The 19,615-nt window shown below is 39.1% G+C and overlaps 1 protein-coding gene and 1 pseudogene across 1 annotated transcript in view; one reads left to right on the forward strand and one right to left on the reverse strand.

Moving 5' to 3' along the window:
* Window positions 1-19,615, forward strand: part of DMD (dystrophin) — a 1,845,074-nt gene that overhangs the window by 1,395,237 nt on the left and 430,222 nt on the right. The window lies entirely within an intron of this gene.
* On the reverse strand, window positions 5,981-6,727 carry LOC145717923 (protein lin-28 homolog A pseudogene; annotated as a pseudogene).

Genomic DNA, 19,615 nt, shown 5'->3' on the forward strand with positions numbered 1-19,615 from the left:
AGATCATGCAGAAATTGTTTATTATAAACCCATAGTATTTTCAGTATTGCACTGAACAGAGATCATTGTCCTTACACAAGTTAAAATTAGAATCAAATCGCCTGCAAAATAACTCACTCCTAAACTTTAAGCTTCTTGAGTGTTTCTTTTTTTTTTAATTCCAGTATAGTGAACATCCAGTTTTATATTAGTCTCACTAAAAGGCAGCCTACTGAATGGGAGAAGATACTTGCAAATGATATATCTGATAAAGGGTTAGTATCGAAAATATATAAAGAACTTATACAACTCAACAGCGAAAATTCAAATAATCCAATTAAAAATAGGCAGAAGACATGGACAGACATTTCTTCAAAGAAGACATCCAGATGGCCAACAGACACGTGAAAAGATACTCAACATCACTGATCATCAGGGAAATGCAAATCAAAACCACAATGAGATATCACCTCACACCTGTCAGAATGGCTAAATTCAACAACATAAGAAAGAACAAGCATTGGCGAGGATGTGAAGAGAAAGGAACACGTGTGCCTTGGTCGGAGTGCAAACTGCTGCAGCCACTTGTAATAGTGTGGAAAACAGTATGGCGGTTCCTCAAAAAATTGAAAATAGAACTACCCTATGATCCAGTAATTGCACTACTGGGTATTTACCCAAAAAAATACAGAAACACTAATTCAAAGGGATACATGTACCCCTATTTTTTATAGCAGCATTATTTACAATAGCCAAATTATGGAAGCAACCCAAGTGTCTGTCCATTGATGAATGGATAAAGCTGACACATATGATTGTCTGCATATATATAGTATATATATGTACGTATATAATGGAATATTAACATTTGCAATGACATGGATGGAGCTAGAGAGTATAGTGCTAAGCAAAATAAGTCAATCAGATAAAGACAAATACCCTATGATTTCACTCATGTGGAATTTAAGAAACAAACAAACAAAAAATGGGTCTTCTTGAATATTTCTGTTATTTTTTAAATACCTCTCTCATTTCACAGTGTCAAAACAATGTATACACAACAATAGTTTGTTGAATGGAGTCAAACAAAACTAAAATAGGTTATCATCACAACCACAGTTTATGCCTTGTCTATAAATAAGCAAGAAATAAGTTTGTCTTAGGAGTTTAAATATATTCTATCTAAATAACTCCTTTTATTTCCTTCTTAAGTAATATTCAGTCCTTCAAAAGATATTTATTGAGTATCTAATATGTACTTAATACTGTGCCAGGTGCTATGAAGGATGCCAAGGTAACAGAATGAACTTCTAATTCTTCAGAGTTCCAATTAAATAACCTAAAGTTAAATCAGTTTGGGAAGGGAACATTGTGCCTTTGAGACTCTAGGTTTCTCTTGATTAGAAAGTATTAAACATTTCAAGTAACTAAACAGATTAAGGAGAATTCAAGGATGCATCTCACTAGTAAATTTGGATTAGTCTGGCAAATTTAAGACTTAAATGGAACTTTTTAATAATTAGACCAGAGAGAAAATTATAATTACAACATTTGTAGAATCTATGGTTATCTCTCAACTTTCTTAATCCTTTTCTAAGTATATCTTGTATATCTGATCGGGTTTTATAAGTTCAGAAAAATGTTTCTATACATTCTGCGAATCTCTTCTTTTAAAAAGCTCTTTAATTTCATATTTTGTTAAAAGTCAAAAGCCTCCACAAAAATGAGACCAAAGTCAGTGAAAGACTATAGCAATAAAAATCACATGTGATTTTCTCTCTGTTTTTGACACTCCTTTCATGCTGAACTTTATACGAATTTATTATAAAAACCTTTATTGACAGTTAAATCCTATTTTTAAAAGGATTTCTTTTTTTCCCCTGAGTGATAATAGTTGCCTTTTCATAGAGTTCCCTAGTTGCAGATACTTCATAGCTACATTTCACACTAGGGAAAGTGTAATTTCTGAGCACCTGCATATGATTCCTGGTTCCTGAGGTGTAATTTGCTTAGTAGTAGTACTATGCAGTGACATTGGTACAGACATTTTCCTTATTCCATGTATTATTTTCAGTTTCATTCAGCAGCTGTTAAAGAAAGTCATTAAATGTTTTTGTAAGTTGTTGCATTTCCTGTTTAACTAGGAAGGTTTGGGATCACTCTTCCGTAAAGCATTGTGCTCTTCAAAGCAAGCAATTGAGAACTGACTACTGAGTAGGTTCTACCAAAGGATTTTAATATTAAAGGACATATATACACATTTGAATAGGTCACTATCTCTCATTTCACTTTACTGATTTCTTGTATGCAACAACCCCTTGTATAGTGCTTGTGACTGTCAATATGTAAATATATCTCATCTCTTCTTGGGAAGTTCTACCTCCACATTAGAGTCCCTCTTAGTCCTTGAAAGGAAAGTTAAGTCCAAAAGAACAATGAAAGTTGGTCGAAAGAATGAGAAAACATGAGCACAACATATCCTCTCTCGGACTGAACCAAAACACTTCTGATATGTTATGTGGTATTAATAGATCATATTTCATGACACTACCAAATATCACAAATTATCTTATGTTAGCAGTAAGTACAAAATAATTGAGAACAAACTATGACAAATTGAACTAAGCCAAACAAGAAGAAGCAGAAAGCAAATACACTTGTGGTCTGAGTTTTTTCCAGTCTTTGAAACTTTGAGAATATCTGTCTTTATTAACTTCTGCTTTTTGCTGATGGTTTCTCTCATTTTATTATAGCTCATAGCATTGTAAATTAATTTAACATGAAAGATAAAAATGTTGCTCTTGAAATGTTTCTCATTAAATTATGGGAAAATATTACGATAAATAAAGGAAAGGAATGCCTCTAGTACCAGCTTCTGTTTGCTCAATTATTGCAGAACCAAAAGTGAATTATTACATAGTTAACTCAGAGGCAATATTACTGCCATTATGTTATAAAATAGATGATATAGTTTTGCAATCTTCAAAAAAAAAAAAGAAGGTACAGCATAGGTCCATTGAAAGTGAAATACCTTTTTTTCTTGTGCTTCACTTAAATGCATACTGACCCCAGTTTTTTAGGAGTTCTTGCTAATGATGGGCCCAACTTTATATTAAGAACTGCAAAGTAAATTTCAGCCAATTACCTCATTCGGGGGAGTCATTAAATGGAGGTACCTCTGAAATTTTGGAAGGCATGTACAGCCAATTAGCTGAACTACTACTCAGTGTCCTCTCTATGGTTACAGTCTTTCTAGTGCACTTTTTAATTGAAGACAACTTCTACAGAGAAGGTGAGAAGTTGCTACTTAGTGGTACTTGTTAGGATGGGATCACACATGTGGAAGACATTCATCTGTATCCCTCCTCCACTCACAAAGAATGGTACTTCATTCATCCAAAGCATACAGGGAGGAAGGATTAAAGATTATTTACATGATCCAGAACAATTGCTCAAAAGTAAAAAAAAGAAAAAGAAAGAAAGAAAGAAAAAAGAAAAAATGGAAGCAGCTTGAGGCTCCTCAACTAGATAGGCTTTTTTTTTTCCATATGGAATTCAATGCATTCATGTTTTAAAATCCTATGGAACAAGCTTATATGAGCATACATCTAAATATTCTAGGTGAGCTTTTAACAGTGAGGCAAATATTTGAATAATTTATCTCCCCTAATATGTAACCCATTAAAGGACACAATCACCTACTAAATGCAAGGCTCTATAGACTGCCCTGGAGAGTACGGCAATTGACCCAACCCAAATCCTACCTCTGGGACATATATGATAAGGGACAAATAAATAATTCCAATGCAATGGAGAAATGACACATCCCACCAAAGAAGAGCTGATGAGAGTATTCTAAAAATGTGTAGTTTGGGAAATGTACCAGAAATCTATTGGAAGATTTTCAGATTACATTAAAATGCCCAGTTAATAAACTATCAAAACTATCGAAGGATTTAAAGGAATGATCCATTTTCAAAATTTTTTGGATTCTATCTTATAAAACACATTAAGTATCCCAACAGTAGTTTCCTGTGATTCAGAAAGAGTTACAGGCTGTTGCCTCACATCAGAATAATTTACATATGTAGTAATGAAGCCTGTGTTATAGACACGTGGAAGACTTGATGGTCTTCTGAGTCAGAAGTCAAAAGGGCCATCTCCAAATTGTTGAGGCTGTATCAGAGGGTGTAACCCCGAGCTAATTTGTCTAACGCAATGACTCTTAAAAGGAGGGGCAGTTTCACCCTCCAGGAGACATCTGGCAACATCTGGAAGCACTTTTTTTTTTTTTTAAGATTTTGTCTATTTGAGAGAAAGAGAGCATGAGCAAGGGGAGGGGCAGAGGGAGAGGGAAAGGGAGAAGCAGACTCCCTACTGAGCACAGAGCCCTGCAAGGGACTCGCTGAGAACGCCACCTGACCTGAGCCAAAGTCAGAGGCTTAACCAGCTAAGCCACCCAAGCACCCCGGAAGCACTTTGAATTGTCACAGCTGAAGTGTAGCAGGTAGGGGCCAGGTATGTTGGTAAATATCCTACAGTGCACAGGATAGCCCTCCACAACAAAGAATTATCCAATGTAAAATGTCTGTCGTACTGCAGTTGGAAAGAACCTGGTCTAATGTAATGTTTACTCACCTTTCCTGAACTTTTGTCCTCTTCCACAGTAATAACAAATGCCCAAAAAATTAAAAAATCATTTAGTCATTTTTGCATGCTGTAAGATAATGAGTGACTTTAATTATTTAGTATAATTTTTATATTATAAAACATTGATAATATAAATATTGTTTAATTATTCAGACCATCATAGCTCATATTAGTGTATTATTTAAGATTTCATAACATTCATTTACTGAACTTTATAATAGTATTCATTAAAGACAAATATTTTGCTTTTTTTATTTTGACAATGATTCTTAACTCTAATAGGAAAATGTATAAATTAATAATATATTTTAAGTTATGTGCTGGGTTCAGCAACAAAATATACATGAAAACGTAGACTGAAATTTAACTGTTCTATAAGGTCAGAGAAAGCACTTCTACTTTTATGACTGGATATTTGGAATTCTTGCCTCTACCCCACCCCACCCCTAAAGTTTAGCTAATTTGATTTTTGTTTGTTTCTAAACCATGAGGTAACAGAGGTTCAAGTTGACATTTTCAAGCATGTCTTGGAAAAATACATTTTGAGCAACAGTTGAGCACCATTTCATTCTGAGTTTGTTTGTTTTTTTTTTTTTTTACAAACCCAGAGTATTTATATTACAAAAAAAAGAAAGTGAAAATGCACAAGACGTGTCATTCGCACACAGCCAATGCCGTTGGCCTCTTGGAGAAAGTGGGGCCCACGGTGCAGGTATCCAAGGGAGCAAATCAATAAAAATCTACTGGCCCAGAATGGGGTGGGAGTCAGCTTCGGGGCAGCAGGTCTGCAGCTATTCCCCCGACAACCCCTGCGGCTGCTGTCACAACGCCTTGCTCGGGACAGTCCCCAGCACCCTATCCCCAGAGTGGGTTAGGAGACAAGATGTAGAAAAACTCTGCCTTACCCCCGAGAGACTGCCTCCCACAGAACGTAGCAGTTCGTGGGTTGGGCCCGTCCATCTGGTCTCATGCTTAGTCTTTACACTCTGGCGTGGGAACCATTATTATGACATCTCCTTTCTTGAAAGGAAAACAACTTCCCTGCCCAGGCCACTTTCAAAAGCTGGAGATCTGGGGGCAGAGACTCAGGTAAAAGCTCAGCAGGGAGGGATTGTCCCCAGAACCCCCGGGAGCAATTTGGATAGAGCATGGTTGGAGTCCAGTGGCCTCCCCCCTTCCCCCCCACCCTGCCAAGAGGGAAGAGGGGGTGATGCTGTGGACCCTGGCCTGAGATACAGGGCAGATCCAGCTGCCCTCTACCCACACTGTCCCCACTTTCTCCACTCTGCCCACTGATGCCTGCCCCTCAAAACTTCCTGATCACAAAAGGCTAGCTGTCACCCACAGTAGCTCAGTGCTGGGCCTCTGGGCACAGGGCAGGGCTCTGGATCTCTTCTTCTTCTTCCTCCCGAAAGTAGGCTGCCTTTCCCTGTGACCCGGGGGCCTGCTGGGCCTTCAGGGGACATGAGGCCACCATATGGCTGCTGCTGTGGCAGAAGTGACACTTCTTGGGCTGCGGTGGCAGCTTAGATTCCTTGGCATGGTGGTCTCGATCTCCACGGTTGTAGCTCCTGTCCCCCTTTGATCTGCGCTTCTGCCCGTTCTTCCCTTTGAGACACCTCTAGCTCTCAGCACAGAACACCCCAGCAGGGCTGGTGACCCGCCCAGATTCTAGGCCCTTAGCCGACTTCTTGTAGGAGGACTCCACTGCCTCACCCTCCTTCACGCTCTGGAAGCCCTTCAGGTGCACCTTGCTCTGGTGCCCAAAGACCTCCTGGGGGGAGGGGGCGGAGCAAGCGCAACCCGGCGCAGGCGGTCACGGGCAGGAAGCTGAAGCCCATGTGCACTTTGAAGCCCTTAGAGATGCCCGCCCCGTGCAGCAGCTGCCCCTTCCTCTGCCATCGGGGCGGCAGCATCCCCACGCCTCCTCCAGCGCCTTGGCGCAGCCACCTGCAAACTGCTGCTTTGACACAGAGCCCAGGGTCGTCAGCTGAGCCCGTGGCCCGGGCCCCAGGCCCGACGGCTGCTTACCCCAGAGAAGTCCCGAGGCAAAGGGGTGGCTCGGAGAAGAGGCTGCTCCATTTTCCCCATCACCCATTCTGAGATTTTTTATTTAACTGATGGGCTGTGGTGGCTGGACATCAGAATTCTTCTTCTTTTTTTAAGATTTTATCTATTTTATCCGAGAGAGAGAGAGAGAGAGAGATCACAAGCAGGGGGAGTGAGAGAGGGAGAAGCAGGCTCCCTGCTGAGCTGGGAGCCCAATGGAGGGCTCCATCCCAGCACCCCAGGATCATGACCTGAGCCGAAGGCAGACACTTCACCAACTGAGCCATCCAGGCGCCCTGGACGTCAGAATTCTTAAAAGCTGCTCAAGTAACTCTAATGGGAAGCTGACTTTGAGAACCTCTGTGTTTGTGTCGTATCCCACTTGGAAGACTCTATAGGTAGACATCCCGGGTTCACATTCCTCTCCAGCTGTTTACCAGCTATCTTTCTGACCCTGGACAAGGGACTTAGACCATATGCCATGATTTCCTCATCTGTAAAATGGGGGCAATAAAAATTTCTTTTGGATCATGTATATATGCCATTTACAAATCAGTTTCCTCTGAAGATCATCTTGAGGAAAATATGCAGAATTATTACTCTTTATAGTTTTTTCAGTAACTTTCTGTATTTCAACATCAGTGTTACTGATGGCTTCTGTCTTTAACCAATGATCCAAATATGGATATAGGTTATAAGGATAAAAACAATTTAAGACAAGTATAGCAGTCAAAATTCACATGGTAGCTAACAGTGTTGAGTAATTAAAGCAACTGAGGAGCTGAGTCATGTGCACACAGCTTTGATCCTTCCCACCATATATTTGGCATTGTCATTTCACTATATATAATTAAATTACATGCACATGCACACGCAGAAAGTTTTTCAAGAACAGACATTACTACCTTCACTAATATGAACACCAAGAACATTTTTTGTGAAACCCTGGGAAATTTCATGAAAATCAGTTTGGAGAGGTTCTGCTCAAAATCATTAGAGATGTAATCACAGGTAGACTTAGTCAACAAATAGTGATGAGGAGAATTTAATAAAACACCAGCTGGACATGTACAAACAATCTAAACCATTATAATTACATAATCATGGTGAAAAAAAGAGCTCTGGGTAATCCTTTCCGGAAACACAATCAAAATGATTGCATTTATAAGACAAGTATTTATTTTGGTGGTTAGAAGATCTCTTATGATTCTATCACCTCTTTGTGTGTGTGGCAATTTTCCAAGTTAATCTTTACTTATAAGTTATCTCCAAATATTAACTTTATTATTATATTATTGAGAAATGGCAGTCACCAAATTCCTCATTGGGATACTATTAGGATCCATTTATACATTTTTAAACTAGACTTATTGTCAAACCCACTGTCCCTAATATTTAGCAGTATTAATACCACCTCACTGAGTAAACTGGAATGTACACATAGTTTAGCTGTCTACTGTATGCCAGGGACTAGACTAGCCATTGAGAATTCAGAGATGAATGAGACTTGGGTTGACTTCAGTCATGTTATCAGGAAACTCACACTCCAGTTGGGGAAATAGAAGGGAAATTGAGTAAGAGGCATATGTACAAGGCATATGCTTTAGCAGAATTTGAAGTGGATAACTGCCCAGTGGGATCCGGTAAGGCTTCTTAGAGGAGGGGACATTTGAGTTGGGCTTTAAAGGCTGAGTGGAAATTTCACTCATTGAGATAAATTCCTTGAGAGGAATTACTTCAGTAGAACTTGCCATAAGCCCAGAAATAAATGGTGTGCAAAATCAATACCATCTGTCAATTTACTCAATCTACTTTGTTCTCACCTTCAGAAAAAAAAATTCAGAAATATAATAAGAAATTTGAATCTATTTTGCTATCTCTTAAAATGAGTTAATTTGAGGAGGAAATTGAATATGATAGAAGAGAATCTCCCCTAGGGGAAAATGCTGTTTATTGTTTGCTTGCATCTAATTATTTTCTGTCAAAAATATATTATGTATAAACTTGATGATTAAAAAATCAGATTTCTATATTGGTAATGCCATTTATTTTATAGTATATTAATCACAAAATGCTTATCTTGGTGACTTTTACAAACTTAAATGAATAAAGTACAAAAATAATTTATATCATATTACACTGTCATAGATTTATTAAACTAACCCAAAATAGCACTCAGTGAAATAGAGACCCTTGATTCCAAACACCTCCACCACAGGCTTTGTCTCTGATTGTCATCAAGTCAGAGAAAATTATCTAATAAATTGTTGACTTACAAAATGAAAATTAGAATACCTAGGGGGCCATCCTTGTTCTCTTCATTTTTGTAGAGCAGCTCTGGCCAATAGAAATATAATGTGACTTAAAATCTTCTAGGAGCTATCCTAAAAAAAGTAAACATGAAGAGGTGAAGTTAATTGCAACAATATGTTTTATGTAATCTAATATACCTACAAGATTATCACTGTAACATGTATTCATTATAAAAGTTATTAATGAAATCTATTTTTCCAATATATTTTACTCTTACCACACATCTCTGTTCAGACCAGCCACATTTCAGGTGCTCGGTAGCCATAGGTGGCCAATGATTACCATATTAGAAAGAACAGTTCTAGAGATTTCCATTAATCCAAAAAAAAAAGGACTTCCAGACATTCACTGATAAGTACTTCTTCACTGCTAGCCGTGGGAGCATTTCCAAATGGAGTCTACAGATTTTAAATATTCTATCTTACCATCTCTGAGGGCTTCAGTTTTAATGCCATACTATTCTTAAAGAATGTCGGACATTCTTTTTTATGGAATACTCTGAAAGAGCAATTAGAAGTTTATGATGCACATAATGCAAAATACAGGTCATTTTCCAAGCCTGTTATAGAAGCACAAAAACCATAGTCATTTATTACTTGTGAGAATACTGTCTCAAGTATGTCTTTGTTTGGGTATTGGCGATATTGCGAGAACTTTGTGATAAGAAAACAGTCTTTAAGAACAAAATTAAGAACAAGATACCAGACTTAAATTGATAACTAGAATGAAAACCTTTTTTTAAATGGAAACCTGGTTTAGTCTATCCATGGGGGTACATCAGGGAAACACTAGTCAGAAAAAATATGTCACATCTGTTAAGTTATTGAAAGTTACTTGACTCTTAGCGACTTAACCAGAAAATGCCCTTGTAGCTAGAGTCCTTCTTGATTTTCAGGTAAACCTATTTATCTAACTTTGCAAGGCCACTGGGACCTTTTTTGCATTGGAAGAATCATTTGCAGCCATTCAAAGTAAAATTGAAGTATCAACTCTGGAAAACAGCCACTAATGAGCAATCAGAAACCTGACCTCGAGATGACTTGTGAATTGTGAATCAGCAAAATAAACTCAATTGTTCATTTGCTAAGTATGTATCAATTATCAGGTGCCTTCCAATTTAGAAGTAGTTTTTTTTTCTCCAAAAGTTAGTTTATAATTCAGATGTTTGGGATTTGGAGTAAATTTACCATGGGGGAAATATTATAAATTATAATTAATTTCCTAAGCTATCTAATTTAATTTTTAATATGCCTGCATGCATTACTTGTCATTTATAATAATTCTTTCCCCAAGTGTTCACTTCCCACTAGAGTAATGAAAGTGGAGTATTATTACATGGTACATGGTTGGATACTTTTACAAATTTTAATAATTAAGTATTCATTTAATGTGTTTTAGCAAAATGTAGCTAGTATCATAAGCAGTTGATTTTAAGATATCATTGCTCAGAATGAGACTAAGTCCAACAAAATGGGTCAATACGAGTCTACTTAGAGAAAAACGTCAGGTAAATAAATGGACAAACATGCCATTCGTGCTAAAGGTGATTTGTGAAACTGATTACAGTTGACTTATGGAAAATGCCTTCAGACTTTCAGTTAAGAATGCCAGGAACTTATTTCCACCCCCACCCCCCCACCCCCGCCCCATGCCTCGTCTCACCTGTGGTTCCTTCCTCCTCTAACTCCTACCCGCTTTCCTTTTCTGATTTTAATAAGGATAGCATCTCCAGAAAGGACGGAAGATGGCAGGAAGTGGCATGAGATGGGACCGGAAATGGTAAAATAGCTCAGCCTTGAGGGATTAGGGAAGTCTTCCCAGATATCAAAAAGATGAGTTTTGGGGTGCCTGGGTGGCTCAGTTGGTTAAGCATCTGCCTTCAGCTCAGGTCATGATCTTAGGGTCCTGCGATCAAACCCCCGGCATCAGGTTCCCTGCTCAGCGGGGTGTCTGTTTCTCCCTCTGCCCCTCCCTCAACCCTCCCCACTTGTGCTCTCTGCTCTCTCAAAGAAATAAGTAAAATCTTAAAAAAAAAAAAAGATGAGTTTCTCAGGTAGGGGGAAGGAGGTATGAGGAGTGTGCTAAGCTGGGCAGCATGCTGTGCACACTCTGAAGTCATAGGAAAGTGATTTTGAGACGATTGCTCCTTAGTAAAATTGGAGTTTCAATGGGGAGAGATGAAGCTGGAAAGTGAGCCAGCGCCAGAAAGGGTTTTTTAGTTTTTCCTTGGGTAGCAGTGGACAGCCACTTTGTTTGTTTGTTTGTTTAGCAGAGGAGTAACTTCATATAAAAGGAAAACTGAATTGAAGTGGGAGGGGCAAGAACTCGGAGACAAAAGTATCCTTTGCTAGAATATTGACGAAAGCTAGGTGGGACGCAGTGACGTGAGTGCTGGAGAGATGTGAATTGGTTCCAAGGTTTGGTTGTTTTTGTTGTTGCTGTTGTTTGAAGTTGGACTTTGCCATGTTATGTAATGGATTCATGTGAAGGGTTAAGGTGAAGGAAGAAGCCAAAGTTTCTGGTTGGACAGCCGGGGGCATTCACTGTAGGGAACCCAAGGCTTAGCGGATGTTAGGAGGGGCAGTGTTTTATTTGTACCCAGGATTTAATTTATAGAGGTGACCGAGTGATGGCATAGACAAGTCATTGCCATGAAAGAAGATTTCTTATTCACAGTTCCCAGGAGAAGGAGACATGCAACACTTCACAGGGCTCTAAGGGGAAATACTGGGATCATTGAGGAGGCAGAAGGAGCCAAGGAGAAAGCATGATTTCTCCTTTATTGTGGTTTCCCTGGGAAGGAACGGATGGGGCAGATGAGGCAAGTTTGGGCAAGTTTAGGGTTGGATAGTTGGGATGATTTCAGCAGGCTCTGGGCTGTAGGGTGTCTCGTGTGCTCCGTTGGAATGACTTGGAAGGCTTGTTAACATGGAGATGACAGGGCCTTGGCCCCTGAGTTCCTGATTCTGAAGGTCTGGGGCAGGCACAGAGAATTTGCAGTTTTAAAAAGTTCTCCTGTGCTGCTGCTGGTGGTGAGGGACCAACTTTAAGAATACTGATTTAGGGGGTACCTGGGTGGCTCAGTCAGTTAAGCATCTGACTCTTGCTTTCAGCTCAGGTCATGATCTCTGGGACGTGGGATCATGGAATCAGATCGAGCCCTGCAATGGGCTCTGCGCTGGGCATGGAGCCTGCTTGAGATTCTCTCTCTCCCTCTCCCTCTGTCCCCCCTCCCCCACTCCCACCCCCCTCACTCTCACTGTCTCTCTCTCAAAAAACAAAAACAAAAACAAAACACTGATTTAGGATATGTACAGTTTGGGGAATTTCTAAAAGGACCATAAATTCAGGGAATATTCCTGGGCAGTTGGCCATGTGGCTTGGAAATTCACATAGAATATTAGGCAAGAAGTAAAGATTTGGGAGATCGTCTGTATCAAAACAATAATTGAAATTTTGGGAATACCTGCAGGACAGGGCTGTATCTATGTACAAAGAAAAGAAAAAAAATGTACCAAAAAAAAAAAAAAAAGCCCAAGCTTCACTGACCCTTCAGAATAGAGGAGGGAGAGGAGCCCACAAAGGAGGCCCAGGAGCTGAGGAGGCCAAGGAGAGAAGATATTCACAGCCAACATGAGACATTCTTCCGAATGATTGGACTGGCTTTGCCAGCATGCATTAACTACTCCATAATTAATTATAGTTATAAATACATGTTTTAATAAACAACTAAATTAATACAACTGATTTTTTAGATAAAAAGTCTCATGTGTCAATTAGAATTCTAAAGAGTTGGCTTAGGAGGCTGTGGAATTATTTCTGGAACGTTGTTACCATTCCGACTATCTTGGTGCTCCTTTTTCAGGGGATTTGCAGTGCTGTGCTTTCTTCTTTTTTAATGTTTTCAGTGCTAGCAACTTTTCCTATTTTGAGGGTGGTTTTGATTTTTTGCATCAGTCTTAAAAGCCTCTTATGGTGGGATGCCTGGCTGGCTCAGTCAGTAGAGTGTGCAATTCTTGATCTCAGGATTGCAAGTTCAAGCTCCATGTTGGGTATAGAGACTCCTTAAAAATAAAAATCTTTTTGAAACAAGATTTAAATTTAAACCTCTTTTGGTTTATAAAATAAATAGACCTAGATGCAATCGATTCTTTAAAAAATTAGATACCTTCTAGAATTTCTTATGTTGTTGAAAACTCTTTAAAGGCAGTTTCAAAGGAGAAGTTTAGTTCTTAAATTGTAACATTACTCACTACATTAAAGGACAACATTCCTTTGAATGAATACATTCTTGGTCAATTTGTTTTCAGTGGCTCTTTACCTCTAGTCCTCTCAGATAGATGCATATACAGATCTCACTTTCTCAGAATGCCTCTGAGAGATGTCTTGACTCAAACTTTCTCGATCCTGAGATTCCTGGTACATGGGCACTCTGTGATGATAACCTAGTCAACCTGTCTCTGGAGAAGCTCGGACTTCTATCCAGAAGACTCCACCCCCGCCCGCCCCCCCCGCCCCAACTCCTCCGCTATCAAGAAGGCAGACAGGAATCGTCAGGGGAAGATTTTAAGAGGGTAGCATTTTCATCTAAGACATTTCTCTGACATTGGAAATGAGTTTACTAAATGCAGGGTGTTACCTTCTCATTACAAGAAGCCTTTCATATTAATATAAATGCATGTGGCAGTTGTGTCAGAGATAAATCACCCCCTCCAACTAGCACATAGAAAGAAGAGTTCTGAGAGTTAGCACATACATAGCTTCTCAAAATATACTTTCAGCCATGATGTGCTATTTCAGGTTCTCTTCATTTTCAGTCGCGTTTTACTTTATATCATGTTGTATATGTATTTTATCTAATCCATGTCCTGAGATTTCTCTGGCTCTTGAATTTGACCTTTTCTGATGAACAGAAAACTAGATTTTATTTTATTTATTCCCCCAGCATAGTTGTGTTCTAGATATAATCATTTATAGGCCATAAATTCATTATTTTAGGCGAAACTTGAACATACATCACAACTACTTGAGGACTTGTTAAATCACAGATTGAAGGGTCCCACCACCAGAGTTTCAGATTCAGTTAGGGCTGGGGTGGGGACTGATCATTTGTATTTTTGTCACATCCCCAGGGAATGCTGTTGTTGCTGGTCAAGGACCATACTCAGTGAACCACTACTTAAAATATTATTTAAAAAATTTAGTCCAGGAAACTCTCCTACATAATGGGGCCTAAAGAGTTGTTTTGGTTTAATTTGGTCAGTAGTTTTTCGTAGGCTAAATTAGCACCAGCAAAACTGAGATTCCTCCCTAGGGATGAGTAGGGAAGAAGAAATTTTTTTTAAAAAGCTAAATATTAAGTTGTTCATTGTGTGAAGAAAGAGAGAAATGGAGTAATTAGCAATTTCTTAGACTGGTTCAACAAGGCAGGTCTACCACAGTCACAAAGGAAAGACGTACAAATTCCTAACATGGGGTGATTTCCGCAAAACACACACAGGAGACTAGGGATTCATGGCGTCCCCTTCAGACACAACCTCCTCTTCACTCCTGCTACTTCTGTGTGAGTGTCTGCACTCTCCCTGTCCTTCGCGTGGCCAACAGGTTCCACCCTCTAGAGTTTACATTCTCGTTGGGAAAACAGCCGATAACTTTGTGATTCGTGCTTTTCTTTTTTTTTTTTTTTTTTTACAAAATCACTCTGGCTGCTGTGTGAGTAGTAGGATATGGAAAGGATGGGAGTATAACTCGGTTCTGAATGCCATCTCCTCCAAGCTTTGTTCCATCAGAATTCCCTTCCACCCTAACTTTGAAGTCACCTTCCTGCTGATTCTTTGCTGTCAGTTTACTCTTTATTGCCCTTCCTCTTAGTTAACATACACACTTCTCAACCTTAACACCACTCGTCTCCCAGCCCCTTCCAGTGTCACCTCGTCTCTCTCCATTTCATGGCCAATCTTTGTGAAACAGTGGAACGGCTGGCTAAGTCCCCTTCTTTACCCACAAGTCCCTTTCAACCCGTGTTATCTGGTTATCACTCCCACCTACCAGGCAACCTGCTTTCACTAAGAAAATCAATGTCCTCCCCCTTGCCAAATCGCCTGACTCAACTTCTCTGTGTAATTCTTTCCTTCTTTGGTTCCTTGACATCCTCTTATCCAGGTTTTCAGATCTGACCTATCTGCCTATTTTGCAGTCTCTCTTGCAGATGATTCATGCTCTGCCTCTTCCATAAGTATGGATGCTCCCCAGACCCCATCCTCAGCCCTTCTTGGCTTTCCATCCCACACCCTTTTCAGGATCACATCTTCGTCGGAAGCTCCCTTTAGGACCTATACGCAGTTGAGTCCCAAATCATTATCTGCTTCCTGTATCTCTCTCGTGGGCCATTCCATATTTATGTCTGCAACTCCCCAATGAACCTCTGTATTTAGGGCACAGGGCTGCTACTTACTGATAAGCACAGGTAGGATGTACTAGCTAGTATCTGCTCTGATTGGTTGGGCTTTTGCTATAGCAGACGTTAAATATTTTGAGACTTATTCCTGTCCACAGTCATTTCAAAATTAGCGTGTCCCAAACTGAAATTCCTAGCAAATGTGGACATTCACTTCTATTCCCTGTTTCAGAAAAAGACACCATCATTTACCAGTTTTCTAAGACAGAACCCTCTGGGTCCAGCCTGACTTCTGTCTTTTGTATACACTTATACTCAGGCATGAAATATTGCTGATTCTATGTCCTAAAGTCTCTCCTGATACACTTTTCTCTGGGAATATCCTTCATTTGGGGATTTTATTGCTGTGGAATCAAACACACCTGATTCAAATCTTGTAGGCTTTGGGCAATTTTCTTAATTTCTCTAGCCTTGCTTTCCTCCTAAAATTTCTGTGTTGGCTAGCTGAAAGGAGTAAATGAGATTATTCACTTGTCTATTTTTGCTTTTGTTGCCTGTGCTTTTAGTGTGATATCCATGAAATCAGTGCCAAGCACCAACATCATGAAGCTTTTCTCCTGTTTCCTTCTAGGAGTTTTATAGTTTCAGGTGTTAAATTTAAATCTTGAATCATTTTGAGTTGATTTTTTAAAATTTTTTAGAGAGAGAGAGCTGGGGCAGAGGGAGAGGGAGAGACTCTCAAGCAGACTCCCCACTGAGCATGGAGCCTGACACGGGGCTCAATTCCAGGACCCTGAGATCAGGACCTGAGCTGAAATCAAGACTCAGACACTTAACCGACTGAGCCACCCAGGCGCCCCCATTTTGAGTCAATTTTTTTTGTATAGTGTTAGATAACAGTCTAGTCTCATTCTTTTGCACGTGGATATACAGTTTTCCCTACACCATTTATTGAAGTAACCATCCTTTCCCCATTGTAGATCCTGGGTACTCTTGTGGTAGATCAGTATGGATTTATTTCTGGGCTCTTTCTTCTGTTCCATTGCTCTATATATGTTTATGCCAGTACCATACCATGTTTTAATTACTGTAGCTTGGTAATATATTTTGAAATCAGGAAGTGAGATGCCTCTGCTTTATTCACCTTTTTCAAGATTTTTCTGACTATTGAGGGTCTTTTCTGGTTCTATATGGATTTTGGAATTTTTTTTTTCAACTTCTCTATAAAATGCCATTGGGATTTTGATAGGGATTGCACTGAATCTGTAGATCGCTTTGGGTAGTATGAACATCTTAACAATATTAAGTGTTCCTATCCATGAACATGGATGTCTTTCCTTTTTTTTTTTTTTTTTTTTGGTATATCCTCTAATTTCTGTCATTCATGTTTTGTAGTTTTCAGTGTATAAGTCTTTTGCTTCCCTACATAAATTTATGCCTAAGTGCTTTATTCTTTTTGATGATACTGTAAATGGAATTGTTTTTTCAAATTTCCTTATCAGGAAGTTTGTTATTAGTGTAAAGAAACACAATTGATTTTTGTATCTTGATTTTGTATCCTGCAACTTTACTGAGATTACCATACAGAGACAGACAGGTATGTAAAATGCAACCAAGAAGAGTAGGTACTATGATTGTTGTCCATGATGTTATTGCTATTAGTTTCACCCAGAAAACTGTAGTAGCCTCTACACTGGTCTCCTTGGATTTAGTTTCATTTCCTCAGCCAGAGTCATCTTCTAACATGAAGGCTGACCCTGTCACCTCCATACCTGTGCTTAAAACTCACTGCAAATCCTTGGAGTAGCATTAAAGATCATTCACGATGTAGTTTCTACATGACCCCATTTCTTTGAATCCCTCTGAGGGAGATAATATAACAAAAAATTCAAGGCTACCTGGACATTACCCTCCTTCTGTCTCCATACTTCTCTCTGCTGGGAAGACCTTCCACTTAACCTCCCCTTCTCAGCCCAACTAATTTTTTTTTTTGAGAGATAGAAAGAGAGAGCACATGCCTATGAGCTGGGGGTGGGGCAGAGAGAGAGGGAGAGAGAGACTCTTAAGCAGGCTCCATGCTGGGCACACAGCCCAACTCGGGGCTCAATCTCACAACCCTGAGATCATGACCTCATGATCATGGCTGAAATCAAGTGTCAGACGCTGAACCGACTGAGCCACCCAGGCGCCCTAGCCCAACTAATTTTTGTATATTATTCAAAGTAATCTCAAATTGTAGAATAGACTTCTGGTCCACAGGGCATCTCAGTCATTAAGTCATACAAGATGAGCATGCCCCAAAAGGCTGCTGCTCAGATATTTCGAAGTCAAATGGCTAATAATCATTTCCCAGAAAAGGAAAAGGCAACAAAATGGTGGCACTGATATAAAAATACATAAGGATATAATATTTTCAATTCTGGATTATTTTTTCTAGGCTTTTAATATAAAAATGTTTAATCATACATCAAAGCTGACTTTTACAGTGAGCATTTATATACCCACCACCCATATTTTGCTGTTAACATTTTGCTGTTTTTGCTTTATAACGTATCCATGCAAATACCATCCCTCTTTATCAGATTAGTTTTTAATATTCTGATACTCTTACCCTTAAATATTAAGTTATCTTTTTAAAAAAATAACATAGCTGTTTCTATATTGGTAAAGCAAAATAAGCTTGTTCTTGTTAAAACAATATAAATTGACTGCTTTTGAATCCAATCCATTGAAATATCCATTAAAAAGCAAACCAGAGAATATAAAACATGTTTTATTAATACTCCACTATACCTGATTAGATGCAGACCATTAGGAAGAATTGTTTTAATTAAAGGGTCTGGGTTGCCGATATACAAAAAGCCTGATGTTTTCTATTCCAGTGAAATGTTTTGTGAGGACTGTTTTTTCTCCATCTTTATAAAATTTAACTTTGACCTATATTTTGTTAATGCCCCATGGGTTAAGCTATACTATGACATGCGCTAAATAGATCTGGCAGTTTGGAAATTGGATTTTTTTTCGTTCCTTTTACATTAAATCCCCATAACACCTTATTGATTAATTTGTATCATTACCATTTTAAAGAAAACTCTCAGACTGGCAGGTGAGAATTATAAAGAAACAAACCAACATGGTAAGCCCACCTCCAAGCCAATCAACATGGAGTCAGTGTGTTCTTCTAAATTAGTAGGGCACAGCTTTCTACAAAGTCACAGCATGACTTTATATGCTTCAGTATTATTGCTAAAATAATGGAGAATACACTATCTTCCATATAAAATGTTTCTTTTCTGTAAGTTTTTATGACACTTAGTGTACTGCAATGACCACATTGTTCAGTTCCAGAATTAGTAGCACACCATTGTGAATGGCTCAATTCACAGTGTGGTTACTCATTCAACCACATTCTTGAGGGTTTACGATGTGCAAAGCTTTCCATTAAGTAGTGTACAGGCAGAAGTTCTCAAATGCAGATGATCTGTGATTTCCTCCATCAGCACAGAAATGAGAACTATAAAGAGTGAAAGAGAGAGTGGGGAAGGGAGTAGACCGAAAAATGTTAATAAGCTTGTCACCAGCCTTTCTTGGAAAAGCCTGCCCTGTATTCTGAGAGCATGTTCTTGTGATTTTTTTTTTTAGTTGTTAAAATGCCCTTTCAATTACAATACAGCGGTAACAGTATATGGTGAGCTTTGTGTTGTTTTAATAGTTATCGTGCCAGAATTATCATTTGACATCTGTGGTAATTATCGTTTGCCACAATAGGCTGTGGAACAAGCCACCTCAAAACTCAATAGCTTAAAACAATAACTGTTTCTTTACTTCACTAGCTTGTGGCTTGATTTATTTATTTATTTTTATGTTCAGTTACCACTGTATAGTACATCAATAGTTTTTGATGTAGTGTTCAACGATTCATTAGTTGCGTACAGCACCCGGTGCTCATCACCACACGTGCCCTCCTTAATACCCATCACCCGGTTACCCCATCCCCCCACTCCCCTCCCTTCTGTAACCCTCAGTTTGTTTCCCAGAGTCCAGAGTCTCTCATGGTTCGTCTCCCTCTCTGATTTCTTCCCCTTCAGTTTTCCCTGCCTTCCCCGGTGGTCCTCTGCGCTATTCCTTATGTTCCACATCTGAGTGAAGCCATATGATAATTATCTTTCTCTGACTGAATTACTTCACTCATCATAATACCCTCCAGTTCCATCCATGTCGATGCAA

Source organism: Leptonychotes weddellii, chromosome X, assembly GCF_054177405.1.
Source record: "Leptonychotes weddellii isolate Sample4059 chromosome X, ASM5417740v2, whole genome shotgun sequence".
Classification (NCBI taxonomy): domain Eukaryota; kingdom Metazoa; phylum Chordata; class Mammalia; order Carnivora; family Phocidae; genus Leptonychotes; species Leptonychotes weddellii.